At 40.2% G+C, this 17,817-nt stretch overlaps 1 protein-coding gene across 1 annotated transcript in view; it reads right to left on the bottom strand.

Moving 5' to 3' along the window:
* ESR1 (estrogen receptor 1) overlaps positions 1–17,817 on the bottom strand; it is a 192,547-nt gene that overhangs the window by 32,809 nt on the left and 141,921 nt on the right. The gene's annotated exons all lie outside the window — the stretch shown is intronic.

The following is a 17,817-nucleotide window of genomic DNA, read 5'->3' as shown; positions in this document are numbered from 1 at the left end:
GGGGATATGCTAATGAGATGCACAGCCTTTCAACTCCTATGGCCCTGATTCTGATTTAGTTACACTGATATAAAGCAGAAATAACTTCAATGTAGATATACGGGTGTAAAACCAGATTAGGCTCTATGTCACTGGCCTGAAACAAAGTAGTTGCTTAGAGCAGTGTTTCTCAATGACCAGTCCGTGGACTGGCACCGGTCCCTGAGATCTCCTTGGCACAGTTTAGGAAGGCAATAAGCCAGTCCCTGGTATCAAAAAGTCTTAGAGAATGATCTTCTGCTTTGGTTGTCTGCTATTATCATCTGTTTGCTAAGTGAAATGAGTTGGTAAGATTAATAGCACTACACAGATGTCCATATCACAAAAACAAAACAACCCCACCCAGTTACAATCATCACAGTAGACACACCCAGGCTTTACTAAGTATGGAGACTGAATCATCTCACACCTAGAAGTTGTCTTTTCTAGGGTTGCAGTAAATTGGTAGGGCAGTGAGGAGAAGCATCCACTACTATTGCCCTTACTGTACATGTTCTGTGGATATAGGACTTCAGTTTCCAGGTCTGACAATCGGGCTCTTTTTATAAGCACTACATTCAGTCCAAAGGAATAAATAATGTATTGGTTGCATAATATAACCTACTAGATGACACAAAACATATCCTGGAAGTGATAAAGATGTACAACAACATGAACTGAACAAAAAGAGACCATTTACAAAATAACATATCTATATGTACTTCATTAAAAGGTTCGTAGATTCCAAGTCTAGAAGGAACCACTGGGCTCATCTAGTCTGACCTCTTGTATAACACAGGCCACAGAACTTCCCCCAAATAATTCCTAGAGCAGATCTTTTACAAAAACATCCAATCTTGATTTTAAAATGGCTAATGATGGAGACTCCCCAACCTTGGTAAATTTTTCCAATGGATAATTACCCTCACAGTTAAAAATGTGTGCCTTATGTCTAGTCTGAATTTGAAATTCCAGTCTGAATTTATAGAGAGATTGATGATATACAAAATACACAGAAATTCTCTTGAAACAAATGTTATTTATCAATTCTCTCCAATACAATGTAACTCTGATCTGAACGCTTAAACCATACTGCTGATCTTTACCACTGTGAAATATTTTTAAAGATTTTATAAATGATTCATACTTGCACATTAAGGCACACAGGTTACATGGTAAACAGCCTTATTAACCAGGTAAGTGCTCTTGGCTTTCAAATAATATTCTCAGCAGAAGTAAATGAATAATTTCCAAGTAATATACTACTGTATGTAGTCAGTAGTGTAGAATTGGTTTCTCTCTCTCTTCACTACATTGAGATGTCTAAGAAACTGGCATTGTATTTATCTCCATGTTTCAAGCTGTTTGTTGTGTTAAAAATGTGGTTTTGAATTCGTACATAAAATTAAGAGGAAAAAGAACAGATATCATTCATAGAAAATAAAAAATATGTTCACATCTTTCCCTCAAAACACTGAACTATGGATTTGTATGTAATGCTGTTGAGTGTTAAATAGGTCTGTTTGTGAGCTGCATCCTACTCAAATTGTTGGTGAACTTGATTATATCCTTGATTATATCCATTCAGATATGACAAACAGGGGTGAAGTGGGCCAGCTCAGCACAGCTCGGCATGCTGCTACTGTTTTGGAGGATGCAAGCTTGTGTCCAAAAATCAAAGCTTTCATTTTTAAAAAAAAGTAATTTTCTCCCACTTTGAAGATTCTCTTTGCAACCATAAACTGTGCACTGATATATTGATGTCTGCCTGAATTTGTAGACAGACTAAAACAATAGAGCTGCAGCCTAAACATGAACTTTGTTAACTATCACAGTGCTAATCAAAGCATGCAAGAATGAACACAGATAAAGATAACCTGACATCACTGCATGCAGAGTATGCAAGGAATAAGAAAAATGATCAGACTATGAAAGCTATCTAGTGTAAGTGGTGCATCTCATTTTAGTGCCTCCGGTTGATGGTACTTGGGTTGTAAGCAATAACTTGGAAGAGTACCACTACTTTTCTTTTCCAGTTTGCCCCCCTGATTACCATTATTTCAAATTCCCATTCAGCATATTAAAAGCCAATTATATCGCCACCGTTTCACACTGTCCCACAATGGAATGCTTCTAAGAAAAAGAATATGCTGCAGACAATTTGAATTTTTTGCAATTGTCCTAATCCACTACACTGTAAAACTGTGGCAGTTTTACAGTACTTTGAATGCCAATTTTTTGGCACTCCTGTAAAGCCAGAGCCATATTTCACATTTGGATTCAACCTAAAAGCAAAAACAAACAAAGCCACCACTTCCTTTTTGAAACTCAGCAGAGTAATAAGTTAAGTAACAACAATAGAATCTCACATAGCTCTTTTCATTCCAAAAGTTCCCAAATCATTTAATAAAACATAAGAACCAACTTCACCCACCTCAGAAATACAGTCATTGCTATTGCTTAGGAACAGAGTAACTAGTGTGACAAAGTTCCTCCTCTATCTTGGTGGGTCCTGCGCTTATTGGCGGATTTTCTTGCCTCAGAGATTCACCATGTGGGTTGGGGAACAGCCCAGAGACCTTCCCCTCTGGAAGAACCCACAGTCCAGGTCAATTGGGAGGTTTGGGGGGAACCCAGGCCCGCCCTCTACTCCGGGTTCCAGCCCAGGGCCCTGTGGACTGCAGCTGTCTATAGTGCCTCCTGTAACAGCTGCATGACAGCTACAACTCCCTGGGCTACTTCCCCATGGCCTCCTCCAAACACCTTCCTTATTTTCACCACAGGACCTTCCTCCTGGTGTCTGATAACGCTTGTGCTCCTCAGTCCTCCAGCAGCACACCGTCTCACTCTCAGCTCCTTGCGCCTCTTGCTCCCAGCTCCTCACACTCGCACCACAAACTGAAGTGAGCTCCTTTTAAAACCCAGGTGCCCTGATTAGCCTGCCTTAATTGATTCTAGCAGCTTCTTCTTAATTGGCTCCAGGTGTCCTGATTAGCCTGCCTGCCTGCCTGAACTTGGTCTAGCAGGTTCCTGATTACTCTAGTGCAGCCCCTGCTCTGGTCACTCAGGAAACAGAAAACTACTCATCCAGTGACCAGTATATTTGCCCTCTACCAGACTCCTGTACCCCACTGGTCTGGGTCTGTCACACTAGAAATAAGCAAACGTCATGGAACTTAAAGTTTTGTGAAGTGTTTATTGGGTTTGCAAAATAGGAGTTGTAAGCCTTTTCTTCCTGTTATTTTAACTTATTTTATTCAATTTTTAAAAAAGCAAAACCACATGTTTTTCAAATGAAAAGGAGGCCTCTGCTATGAGTTAGTGATAGAAAACAATGTCTCAATGCTAGACTGCCCTTTATAGAATGTTTATTTCCGCCCCCCCCCCATTAGAATTTATTTTCCTCTGTTCCATTTCTCACATGCTCTCTGTCTTTGTTTTTCACTCTGCCTATTTTCTGCTCCATTTTTAACCCTATTTTTTTTCACTGGCTGTGTTTTGGTCCCCCTTTCCTCCCCCAACCCCACATCAGAGCAATAACATTCAATTTTGAACTGAATTTTGAAACCCAAAAAGGACAATTAGGAAAAAAGTTTGCTCATCCCTAGCAGCAAGTCTACATGACATTTAAAGACAGGAAGCAACAAAGTGCTTACTTAATAAAGCACTTTGCCAGATCTATAGATTGGGATACTGCATTACTTTTTTTCATTACCGACACTCAAAATGTACGGCGTACATTTGTAAAATCCCATTTTTGGCTACATTCATGTTGTTAAAGTCTGAAAGTGAAATTCTTCCAGATTCTAATATCTCATTCTGGTGCTTTAAAAAAAAAACACACTCCACCGCTGACAAATTAATAATAAACTATAAAATCAGCCCAGTTCTGCCTGCAAATAGAGCTGTCACCGGCTCCAGTTGACACAGACACACACAGTCCATACGCTGTCCAGTAGAAGGCAGCAGTATATGTCACATACGCCAGCTGATGTTATACCTTATACCAGAGACCAGGAGGCAGAGCATGTTAAAGCAGCAGCAAATCAATGGAGCAATACAATATTCCTTCACTGACAAACTGCAAAAAATGGAATAAGACTGGGGAATCAAAGTTTGCAGGTCCCACCATCTGAAGACAGACAGAGTAGCCACACATGGTGGGAGGAAGCACACACCTCTGTAGACTCTCATAACCTTCTTTATTTAGCATTTGGAGCATTGCTACTGGAGGCAGTGTCACCATGAAAAGTATTTCAAGGTAGTTGGGAAGGCACCCAATCACGTCAGTGGCTGCTGGGGTAGAATTTATTCCCATGCTGACTTCATGGAAGATGCTTGTGCACAAAGTTGTTTTGTTTTGACAGAGCTCTATGTAGTGCTCAATTGGTTTTCATTTATTGTTACATTGATGCATTCACATTCATTTAAATTTGATTCAGAACACAAGAAATAATGTGTTTGCTGAACTGCAAGTGCAAGAAACTCTTCCACTGTTCCAAGTTCCTTGACAAAGGGCACTTGTTGTCTGTGTGTTTAAGGGACAACAACCACTTGTATGTTGGAACACGCATCTCCACTATCAAGCTTGCAGGTGACTTTGTGCTCTTCTGTTGGAGCTTTACTGATACCTGCATCTTGCTTATGAACAGCTAGAGTGTTTTAAACACAAATGTGAAGCAACCCAGCCAGGAGCTGGTTATTAAGAGTCCAATCCACAAAGCCAATGGATTCAGATTTCTTCAGCGTGTTTGACAAAACCATGCTCCTATTCAAGCCAGTGGCAAAACTCCCATCAGTTTCAATAGGGAAGGATCAGACCCTATACATTCATTATAAGACACTATTGACTTGCTTTACATCATTTGTATTTACAACCCCCTCAAGGTCTGACAGACAACTTGTTATCTAGAACATCTTTCTCCATTACTGCTTGGTGGAAGGGATTGCAGAAAAGGGTATTAAACTTTCAAAAGATCTGTATAATTACAAAATTATCAAAATGATGCAGAAGGGGCTTTCATTTATTTACTTATTTTACTTTTAAGGGGTCAGTAGAGGAATTTTTCCAGTGTGGCCTATGGAAAAGTTCAAAACTAAATTTGATAATACCTCAGAGAAGCGGTGGATGAGTTATCCTCACTAAGTACAAGAGGATTAGACTTGAAAGCATACGGGAGCTCTCTTCAAACCTAAATGCCCTCCACAGAAGGCCTTAAAAGCAGTGCAATAAGATTATAAGATTCCATAATTTTGACAGCTATCTTGCACTTCTTTATTCCCCAAATAGCAGACTCTCCACAATTTTCAGTAGAAGGGGGGAAAGGAACTAAAGCCATACAAACAAGGCTGTCAGCCTACATATGCAAAAACAATCCCATTGATTGCTTTCGCACCACAAGGAGGATCATTACAGTGAACTTCTATCATTTCTTAAAAAACAGACCAAGGCTCGCCAGATGAAATGTATAAAGTTTCTCTCTCAGTAGGAAACAATACTAATAAGTCATCCTCAGTTTATCCTCTAATGCAATTATAAATATATCTGCTTTTTTATTTTTTATATCATGGATTATAATCTCAGTCTCTAAGGTACAGATGTAAATTTAAAAAAATTGCAAGTAGGTGACGCCTGCCACATTAACATAAATATTCCTAAAACTCAAACTCCATTGCGGGGGGGGGGGGGGGGTGGAGAGAAAAAAGCAAAGCAAAGCAAAGAAAAAAAACACACTCACATACGACATTTCAAGCAGACCTTAAAGAGATCAGCCTTTAGCCTCATCCCTCTGTTCATACAATATCCTGTTAACAGTCTCTTGAGTTCTTGTTAAAAGAAATACATTATTTGCAGTTCTTATTTTTTCTCTTCCATAACTTATCCAGTAATACTGTAGGTCAGGGGTCGGCAACGTTTGGCACGCGGCTCGCCAGGGTAAGAACCCTGGCGGGCCGGGCCAGTTTTATTTACCTGCTGACGCGGCAGGTTCGGACGATCGCGGCCCCCACTGGCCGCGGTTCGCCGTCCCGGGCCAATGGGGGCGGCGAGAAGCCGCGGCCAGCACATCGCTCGCCCGCGCCGCTTCCCGCTGCCCCCATTGGCCCGGAAAGGCGAACCGCGCCCCCCATCGGCCAAACCTGCCGTGTCAGCAGGTAAATAAAACTGGCCCGGCCCGCCAGGGTGCTTACCCTGGCGAGCCGCGTGCCAAACGTTGCCGACCCCTGCTGTAGGTCAAACTTTATTCCTATCCCCAGGATCCATCTTCTACAACATATCACTCTGTCTCTTTACTCCACACAGTGTTATTTTTTTGGGGTCAAGAACAGATATACACAAAGTGATTTGAATAAAGTAAGAATCTAAACCTTTGCCCAAAACCTGAACCAAAACTTGTGGTCTTCTTTTTTCCCTTCTAATTAATTTTTCTATTTTTTGTGGCCTCTGCCTTTCCAGGCTCTGGCCAGGCCAAGAACGGCTAAAAATTTCACAGTTCACTATTTTTAGCCCAATGGAAATGGGAGATACAACAAATATTTTCAGAAACCCTACTCTTCGGAGATTTTCAGCCAGTTTTGCATTCCTAAGAGTTTTGGATTGTTCAAATCCTTGGGTAGGAGGAGCGACTAGCGGGTGCAACTTAGGTAAAGAATCACAAAGGAACTATTTTGGAATCCTCTGGCCAGTTTTCCATCATCTCCCAACATAGTTTGTAGCTGAGGGTGCACTAAAACTACACTTGCCTGCAATACTCCCTGAATAGGCCATTACACCATCAGGGAAATTGCAATGTGCTCCAGCTGTAGCAGAATGCCAGCCAGGGATTCCTCCAGAGTAGTTGACCACTTAGGGTAGCTTTTTGGCCTCTTTGCCACAACACAGGAAAGCAAAAGACCAGTATTAGACCAAACGTGTATATCTGAGCAGAACCAAATATCCAACCCCTTTGAGTTTTCCACTCACTAGCCAAGAGGTTTTTCCCCACTAGGATTCCAACACTGATATCAAAAGTAAATAAACATCCGTCAATGGCTTCCAACTTCACTGGATTCTAGAACTGTAATTTCTTGGGCACTGGTGTTCACTAATAACTCCTGGAAAAATGTCAAAAGCAGCAACCTTTCTGGTTAGTGAAGGGAACGAAGTACTCGGGAGTCAACCTTTCTAATGATAGATAAACCCTCTCTGTTGCTCTGGCTGAGATGAAATATGTTGTCCCACCATCTCCCAACCTACTCCATCTAAGGCCAGGAAGTAAAAGGAAGTACATAAATTGTCCTCAGTCTGTAGGCTGCCTCGGGTGTGGCTGTGAAATAAGGCAAACAGGCAACTTTTCATATGTAAATTAGACTACAATGGGCACAATTTCTAATGATCAAAGAGCCATTCAGTGGGCCATAAAAAACACATGTGTAAAATCAAATAAAAAAAGAAAATAAAAAGCAATTAGGAAAAAATTATTAAAAATTATCTGTGTATCCTTTTGATCATCTGTCTCTTGACTGTTGGACATTGTCCCTTGCTTATTGCTGCTCCAGGCCATAATCCATATGAAACTATTTCACCAAATCCTCCCCAAATTAATTACATAGTTCAGACTTCATCTATCATCTGCTGTATCAAACCAAATTCTCCTTTCTCAGAGCATCCATGCGAGACATGGGATTTTTATATTTTCCTACTATTTTCCAGTGAGCAACACATTACCAAAAGGCTCAACAGGACGTTATACAAGAGACAAAATTCTTGTTTTTGTTCCCTTTGAACAGAACTTTCCAATCAGCCCAATATGAAATACTTAAAACAACCTGTGTTCATCTTTACTATACTAACATAAACACTTTAAAAAAACCTAACAAACAACAACAAAACCCCAGGAAATTCAAAGTTAAAGCTGCCCCTCTATCCAAAACCCATCCCATTGTTCCCAAGATACACAACAGGACCTGCTGAGACAACTTAATATTGAATTTCCTGGCTTTTGTCTATAAGGTCTTCAAATCAACAACAAGAGGTCTCTTATAATCCATACACTGTAGAAGACACTACCATCCGGGGACTTCAGGGAAATCTGAGATATGGTCCCTTTTTCACAGACCTTGGTATTCATTATAACAAACTATTGTTATTTGCAGTATTGAAAGTTTTGAAAAACAGCATTACACATTAATAGAAGCTGCTTTCTACTGTTTTATACAGTAATTCAACCCTTCAAAATCAGGTACAAAAGGCATCAATCTACATTGGGAACAAAGCTCTATGGAAATGAGGCAGACACACAATGGTGGGGGGAGAAGGGGGAAGATGGTTATGAGGTAACATCCCTCAATGAATAGCTACCATCAGCCCCAACACAAACATGAAGAAATGGTGATAGATTATATAGATTAAAATAGATCTAGTTAGATGAATCTGACAACCTGGGAAGAACTACTCTCACAGCAAGCTCCCCTCTCAGGCTGAGAATAAGAACAGAAGTTAGTCATGTTTTTAATGCATTACTGGAAGGTGCTCAGATATTCCCTGGATGAGCATGGTATAAGAACCTATACAGAACAGAATAGAAACAAAAACAGCTTCAGTTCTTAAAAGGAGATGTGCCAGGAGAGGATACGCTCCAATCGCTTTGATAATTTTGATTTTTACACATTGCTTTCCTCCTCATGTTGTATATTCTCTACCATGAATTGCAAGTGCCTTGAGGCAGACAGGGTTTTCCTGTAAATGTTGTACAGCATCAAATACATTGCCAGCACTCAAATACATAAAGAATAATAATTATTATTGAAGGTCAATGATGGCTTTGAAGTTATCAACAGTGGTCTTCTTAGTATATGTTCAATGTGCCTCAGGTGGCACATGACCAGGATTAATCACCAAATTTAGTCCGCTGGTTGGATCATTAGCTTTCCCGGCCCAGCCACTGACAGGGAGTGCGACGTGAACACTGATCCATGTGCCACAATCAACGGTGGTAGGGAGATACTGAAAGTGCAGACTCAGATTCTAAGACAAGGGTGAGGCTAAAGGAATGGCTTATTTTTACTCACTTTATCTCAAAATGTTGGGGATGAAAGGGCTGTATTGTTTCTGGGGCCTCCATCCTAGAAACGTTTATGCATGTGCATAACTTTAATAGTCCCACTAGAATTCAGTGGGACAACACACAGACCTGATCCTGACTAATTAAAGAGCTGATCCTGTAAAGACTTATGCATATGCTTAACTCTCTGCATGGGTGTAGTCTCATACTCAGGTACATAATGTTAAGCCAGTGTATGATTGTAGCCAAAAAACCCAATTCTCTTGCAGCAGCAGTCCTCCCATTGACTTCAATGGGAATAGGATCGGGCCCTTGATCTTCCTATATATTCTGTTCTTTATGTAGGATTTATATATATATATAAATATATATATAAAAAAGGTTTCGTGTTTTTCATTGGGGAAAAAAAAAATCTCTCTGCAGGTCACCATGAGGCTAAGTGTCAACCATAACTTAATTTCCTGGCTTCTGTCAGCATGTTTCACAACGTCTAATTTGAGTGAAATGTACTTTCATTTGGCAATGCATTCATTTTGTTAACAAAAGAATATTCCAGAAAGTGCATTAACATGACCATTTTGTACAAAAATGTTAAGGCTTTCCATCAGGGCAACATCATAAAAATACTTAGCACTCACACAGCACTTCACATTTTCAAAGGACATTAAATATTATTAGCTGCATTTTACAGACGGAGCACAGACAGGTTAAGTGCTCTGTGCAGGGCTGAACAGCGAGTCAGTGGCAGACCAGGATTAGGATTTAGACACATCTGGCTCCCAGGTACCAGACTCCAATCCTCTAAAATCTTCAAGCTGTCTTTGAAATCTAGTTCAACCTTCACTCTGGTACTTGTGAATCGATTAAAGGAACAAATAAAGTCAAGTGAAACCAAACTGTTCCTAAAGAGCAGATGAAAGCCTCACCATATGAGAGCAGGGAGTAACTGATTTTAAAATGTGAGCAGAAAGTCCTGGCTGGAATGAAATAAAGGCACACGGATTATTCCGTACAAACCTTCATTAATATGAGCAAAGTAACTGAGAATCATTGCATCTGGCTTGACCCAACTTCCCCCTCCACCTCAAAGAAAATCCTTTGGAGTATTTATGTAAAATGGTTATTTTTAAAGATTATTTGTTAGTAAAGGCTGCCAACCTGCCAGTAAGAGTTTGTTATACTGTATTTATAAAGGTAAAAGGAATAACTGCTGTATTTTGCCTCTAAGAAACAATTATTCTGATATAACAAAGATCAGCAAAATGATGTTCATCACTATATAACAGTCAAATATAACAACACACATTTGTTGTCCCTAGCACGTGTTGTTAATTGTCTGCTTCTGCTGTGTCCCTAATCTAGCTGTCCCGTAATGGTTATCCAGGACTCATGCTAGGTTTTGATGAATGTATCCCCTTCTTTCTTCTGTTTATTCTTTCTTTCCCTTTAAGGTTGTCTGTTTTCCTTGGGAAATTCAGATTTACAATCCAAATGGATAAGGCCTTGGCTGCCCACAGAGCAACACAAGCCTGATGCTTCTCCCACTGAAGTCAAGAAACAAACAAACAGTCAATGGCAAAACTCACACTGGCTTTAGTGGTACAGGAGCAGGTCTCCCTCCTCCTCCCTGGATACTTGGTACTGTACAATTATTCCAGGTTTCAGTCCAGTTGAAGGGAGCCTTTGTTTTATTGATTAGTCGATGTTTGGTATGGCTACAAGTGGGTTCGGGTGCTTCATTGAGAATTCAATGTGTTTTATCAGTTAACTAGATCAGAGGTTCTCAAACTGTGGTCCAAGCTCCATTCAGGTGGGTCCATGGATAGTTCCCTCTAAGGTGCGCGCCTGGGTGGCCACACACAAGAGAATGAAAGGCCACCTACCTAATTAGTGGAGCCGCGCAGGCATGGCTCCACTAATTAGATGCCTGGGCCCTGGAGAAGACACACATGTAAGGTGAGGTGGTGGCCTTGGGGAGAATAGGGGGTAGGTGGGAGGAGGCAGTGGGGTGGGAAGAGGGGGGTGGGGGGAATTTGGGATGTGCAGGGCTGCAGCGGCCAGAGAAAGAGGCGACTTTCCCCAGCTCCAGGGCTGCATCTGCCGGGAAGAGATAGCCCTCCTTCCCATCCCCAGCTCGGGGGCTGCCGCAGCAGGGGAAGAGAGGAAGAGACCCCCCCTCCTTCCCCGCCTCAGCTCGGGGTCTGCCGTAGTAGGGGAGGGAGGGCACATCCATCACATTAGAAAGGTACTGATATTAAAATATGAGTTGTGTGCTTTTATTTGTAGAACAAAAAAACATTATTATTAAGGTTTTTTTTAATATAGCGCTTTTATCCAAAGCGCTTTTATCCAAAGCGCTTTACAATAGTTAGCTAACGGTACAAACAACATTTAGAAAGATCATTAAGTGGTCCACCGAAACCCTCAGCAATTTTCAAGCAGTCCACGAAAGAAAAAGTTTGAGAACTACTGATCTAGATGACAATGTTACTAAAAGGAAAGTCTGTGTTCCAGCAGTGGTCTAAATCAGAGGCTGATAAATGCTAAGGTTAAGATAAGGGGGTTATTTTTGTAGTTGTTACAGACCATTATTTGAGCAAAACCTTTCATTCTATTACTATTCTCTTATCACTCATATGCCAGCTATAAAAGAAAGTGGCCCAGGCCTGTGTCTGTATTTGAGCTTTTTCAGAAATTCTCTGTTAGTGTAGAATCAGTGCAGCTCCACAGGTGCTAGCAAAAATTGGTGTATTAGTCTACACTGGTGTTGTGGCATGGTGTCATCCAACCTACTCTGAGCAGATCAAGACAACCCAGTATTATAATGCCTGTAGCTGGTCTATGGTAGTGCTCCCACCATTGCTACACCTGTGCCAGCCCATTGGGGAATTTCTGACAATGCTTAGTGAAGGTGCTGCCCGTGAAAGGAAGAAAACTAGACAGTTGTTGTGTAGGCTGATTTTTTGATTCAAAAAGCCATTTTGATCATTGTGAATGCTGAAAAGTGTCCCTTTGAAACCTAAAGGGGGACTGTTTTTAAAGTTAAAAAAAAAAAGACCACGAAGGACTCCATTGTAGCCAACTTCATTTTGTTTCATTCTGTGAGAGAAGTATAATACCTACTTATTATTTATTTATACTGCAGTAGCACTTAAGAGGCCAAAATCATGACCAGGACTCTGTTCTTCTTGATACTCTACAAAACCAAAAAGTACCATTTCTGCACTGAGGAATGTACAATTTAATAGGAAAAGAAACATATGAAGGGTAGGGAAGATGAATGGATACACATGCTCACGTGCACACACGTTTACAAAAATTTAAATAGATAAAAGTCATTATCAGTTACCCCGGTTGTCAATGAACTGAATTCATTTATACTGTTACACGTCTAAAAAAACAATTCGGTTGTTCCAACTTATTTTAAAATGTTGGTTTTGGGTAAAATTCTCAAAAGCACATAAGTGTCTCAGCAACCTGAGTCCCATTTATTAGGTGTTAAGGTATGAAAATAGGACTCAGGTTGCTGAGTCACTTATGTGCTTTTGAAAATTTTAGCCCTATCGTTTTTCTTTCTATTTTTTTCCTTTTTAAACCTCTGTTTCCATATTCTCCTCTATTTTAAGCCTTTGCCTATTTCTATTTATTTTGAACCTCCACCTGGGCCTAGTTTTTCCCTTTTAAAATCACTAGAGCGCCTACTATCTGTATTTTTTGGAAGCTTAAGTTTCAGTTTTGTTTTTAAACACCTGTGTGAGTATAATCACTTTCAGACTTTTGAAAGAATTGAGAAAAATGACAGGTACGATTTTTTATTATTATTATTCATAGTAAAACCAAAAAGAAGAAGACACATTACTAAGCTTTCTATCCCACAGCATGTTTCAGTCTAATATCTACTGTGATTATCTCTGAACCCATCAGTAATCATTTCAGGTATGGCAATATATGGGACAAACAGAAAAAGTGGATTCTTCTGCAATCCAAAGGCTGGGGGGAGGAATAACTGTCAGGCAGCTGAAGACTAAAACAGCTTCAAGACTACAATTAGAAACTGTTCAGAACATAATGTACTGTACCCAAGAAATGAAGCATAACCTCAGAGTTCATGGTCTGGTCGTTCTTTTTAGTCATTAGAAAATAAAATCAGTCTTCCACTAAGACACCTGCAGCCATTTTATATCTTCCTATGGCTGAATTTTGGAAAATTCCTCCTGCTTATTGCATGTATGTATGTGCACAATACCAACCAAATATAAATATATATTCTCTCTCTCAAAATAACTGCATTGGCTTGTATATGTCACCCAAAGCAGAAAAAAATAATAATTGGGCTTTAAAATGTAGCGAGTGTAAGATTTAAACGTCAACTAGAGATATTCTTCTTGTCATCAGAAAGTATAAATGAAAAAATAAACCTTTTATAATCTTTATTAAAAAGTTTATTTTCCCCTTTCATTCCCCCAACTCCCAAACAATTGGTTTTGAATAGAATCCAACCTCTGAAAAATCATCCAAGGAATCATGAGGACACATCAAAGAGAAAAGAGACAGCAAAATTAATTGCAGCAATTTCCTTCAACCACTGCAATAACATGAGCACTTTAGCTGCTGTGTGGGAGTGTCACAATCTAAGAGAGCAGAGGAATACATAAGGGGAAGATTTAGAAGTTGGAATGCAGCTGACCATTTGTATTCATTTTCCTGTCTAGTAAAACTTCAGTTAACGAGCGGGATGTTCCCAGAAAACACATTGCTCACCTAACAAGCTCAAGCGCCTTTTGCTGTGAACTACATCTTGTTGAACAAGAACTACTGAAGTCCCTGGCACCTGCCAAGCCTCAAACAACCAAAGAAACTTGGGGTGAATGAAAATCCTTTGCATGCATACACAACACAGTTATTCTAACTGGAAAATCTGCCTTTTATTTGTAACAGTAAGCGCCCACACATACATTGAAGCTACAACTGGCTGGAAATTTTCCAATGGAATGTTTTTCAATCAGAAAATACCAATTTGATCAAATCAAGACATTCTGCAGGAGCGTGCTGATTTCACCAAGGTTCTGACTTGAACTTGCCCAGCTTCCCACTTGAATTCCCATTCCTCAGGAAGATTAGAAATTTCTCTCTTTTCCAGTTTTCGGCCATCTCTAATTGAAGCTGATTCCCAATTCAGGTGAAAGCCCAAAATTTCACTCATGATGCAAACTACAGAAAAAGTTATATAAACAATATTTTAATATATATTTTCACATGCCACTGCATTTCCTGGTTTTGGTCAGGAAAGTGAAACAACAAAATACCAAGCACTGTTGTTGCATTATTTCCAAACTGGATGAAATTAGGAAGCACAGAAACTCTCAGGAGTTTCCCATTAACTCCCAAGTAATGTTCCCATTAACTTTTTAGCCAAATTTCCAATACAAAGATTTGGGAGAAGTCTGAATAAGCATCTGAAACTGCATCCAATCTGAACTGGACCTATGAACCCTACTCATCCTTCACCACAGCTGAAAAACTGATTAGAATGTCATGACAGACAAAAGTGTAACAAATCATTGTGATTTTTAAAAAATAACTTGAGTAAATTGGCAGAAAAAGAGAAGATGATATGGGGTAATTTATGATTATGAAAAAAAATCTTGCTTTATAATCCCTGGACAGACTTTTGAAGTTCTAAAAAAGTCTACAGTTTGCCTTGTCCTGTTTTACAATAAAGTTTGATTTGCTTTTTCTTCTCTCTTTTACCTAGTTATTGAATTTGACAGCTGACAGGTGAGAATGAAAACTTTGGCTATGGCCAGACAATGGAACTTCCCTGCACAGCTCAAACCTGAACTAGGACAACTTTTTATGAACCATATTCATATCAAACCTACCGAAACTATCTGATAAATATTACAAAAAGGGTTGAAAGCTGTGGACAAGTTGTACTTGGTGCAGGACTGAAGGGGGCAGCAAATAAAGCATTTGATGTTACCCAAGTAGTGCGCATAATTAAAAGTTCTAGTCATAAGAGCCATTTGGAGAATATCAAAGTTTAAACAACCAGGAGTCAATAGGCAAGGAGTTAGACTGGCAGTCTGTTTGAAAGGGAGGATCACATGATCAAAATTCTAATGAAATACTGAAAGCAGATGCCACAAAAGAACATTTTGAACATTTCTGGAATTCTAGCATTATACATCTTTTAGCAGCTACTGACAGGATAATGCCATTATGTGCTGCTAGCTTTCTCATACAGAATGCTGATCCATTCAGGACTAGAATCACCTTTTATTTCAGGGTTACATATTTCCAGGGGCAAGCTGAGTACATTAACTGTGATACCGATTTAAACCCACTACTTATTTTATAATATCACTTGTAAGTAAACATCTTTCAGGAAAGGAAGAACCAGTTAGCCAGTGGTTCTCAAACTTTTGTACTGGTGACCCCTTTCACATAGCAAGCCTCTGAGTGTGACCCCCCCTTATACATTAAAAACACTTTTTTATATATTTAATACCATTACAAATGCTGGAGGCAAAGCGGGGTTTGGGGTGGAAGCTGACAGCTCGCAACCCCTCATGTAATAACCTCGTGACCCCCTGAGGGGTCCCGACCCCAGTTTGAGAACCCTTGAGTTAGACACCATTCTGCTAAAAAAAGAACAGGGCCAAATACATTAAATCACAATGATGGACTTCACCAAATTTCTCAGGAGTCCTACTACTGATAATGAAGTCACAGAAACGGCTGTCTGGGATTTAAACAAATAAACCTTGCAACTTGAAATATCTGCTGAAATGAGATAGTTAAGAGGAGTCCTTGTGGCACCTTAGAGACTAACAAATTTATTTGGGCATAAGCTTTTGTGGGCTAGAACCCACTTCATCAGATGTATGAAGTAAAAAATACAGGAGCAGGTATAAATACATGAAAGGATGGGGATGCTTTACCAAGTGTTAGGTCAGTCTAATGAGATAAATCAATTAACAGCAGGATACCAAGGGAGGAAAAATAACTTTTGAAGTGGTAAGAGAGTGGCCCATTACAGACAGTTGACAAGAAGGTGTGAGTAACAGTAGGGAGAAATTAGTATTGGGGAAATTAAGTTTAGGTTTTGTAATGACCCAACCACTCCCGGTCTTTATTCAGGCCTAATCTGATGGTGTCCAGTTTGCAAATTAATTCCAGTTCTGCAGCTTCACGTTGGAGTCTGTTTTTGAAGTTTTTTTGTTGAAGAATTGCCACTTTGAGGTCTGTTATTGAGTGACCAGAGAGACTGAAGTGTTCTCCTACTGCTTTCTGAATATTATGATTCCTGATGTCAGATTTGTGTCCATTTATTCTTTTGCCGAGGGACTGTCCGCTTTGGCCAATGTACATGGCACAGGGGCATTGCTGGCATATGATGGCATATATCACATTGGTAGATGTGCAGGTGAACGAGCACCCCCATCCTTTCATGTATTTATACCTGCTCCTGTATTTTTTACTTCATACATCTGATGAAGTGGGTTCTAGCCCAGGAAAGCTTATGCCCAAATAAATTTGTTAGTCTCTAAGGTGCCACAAGGACTCCTCAGTTTTTTTGCTGATACAGACTAACACGGCTACCACTGAAACCTGTCACCATTAATGGGAAAACTGAGCCATCCTGTCTGTCAAAAGGTAGATTGGGCTTTTTAAGAGGGAATTGGTGCAGACCAGCTGTGCCTCACTAACAGCCTCTTGATGGGCCCAATAAATGGCATCTGGTCTCTATAAAGAACCAGAGGGGAACTGGAAACAGAAAGTTGTGGCAGAGACTGCAGAAAGCAGAAGGCCCCTGACCACAGGAGAAGTTTGGGCCTGGAAGCCAGAGGGAGCAAACACCTGGGGAGTAGGAAAAAAAGACTCCAGCCAGGTAGGGCTGAGAATGGCCAGTCAAAGAAGGGAAGCACTGCAGAGAGCAGAGTCCAGGGGAAAAGGGAAGCCACAGGACTGAGTTTTATGTCAATAAATTAGACCCCGGTAGGAGCAGCATTATTGGACAAAATGTCTGTGTGGAGTCTCTTAAGGAGCCCTGAAGAGGGGAAACTGAGGCAGGGCATCACAAAGCCACCCAGTCCATTGTGGGGGGGAGGAGGTGCTTAGGAGGCAGTGGCTCTGCCCAAGACTGGTCTCACTCAAGTGTCAGTACTGTAATCTTTCTGAAACTAATTTGACTAGCAGTGGCCCTTTCAAAATAATCGAGGAATACTTCCGTAGGAATAGTACTATATGGGTAGCTTGGAATAAATTCTATTTCTCAGCTCTGTTTCCTAACAAGAATATTGCTACATTGTACTAGAATGAATTCTTTCAATGTTATATGTAATTCTATTTTCCTATAGAGAAACTTGGACATTGGGGCCAACTTGACCATTCCCTAAGGCACATGTCTAACGGCATGATGAAACAGTGTTTGAATCACCTGGGAAAACTAAGAGACATTGTCCCAAAGAGCGATGTACTGCTGATCATGGGCAGTTATAATGCTGTAAAGTGGGAGAAAAATAATAAAACCAATAATGTGCAGTTGTATCATACCTTTAAGCCAAGAATGAATGTTTTATAAAGATTGATTAAGCAAGCCTCACAACACTCCAGTGTGACAGGTAATGGTCACGATATCTGTTTTACAAATGGATAAACTGAGACACAGAGAGGGTAAGTGACTTGCCCAAGGTCAAACAATGAGTCACTGGCTGATCCAGGAATAAAGCTAGAAGCTCTAGTCCGCTGCTCT

Source organism: Emys orbicularis, chromosome 3, assembly GCF_028017835.1.
Source record: "Emys orbicularis isolate rEmyOrb1 chromosome 3, rEmyOrb1.hap1, whole genome shotgun sequence".
In the NCBI taxonomy this organism is placed as follows: Eukaryota; Metazoa; Chordata; order Testudines; family Emydidae; genus Emys; species Emys orbicularis.
Note: the sequence above shows the minus strand (reverse complement) of the source record. Positions and strands in the feature narration are given on the sequence as shown.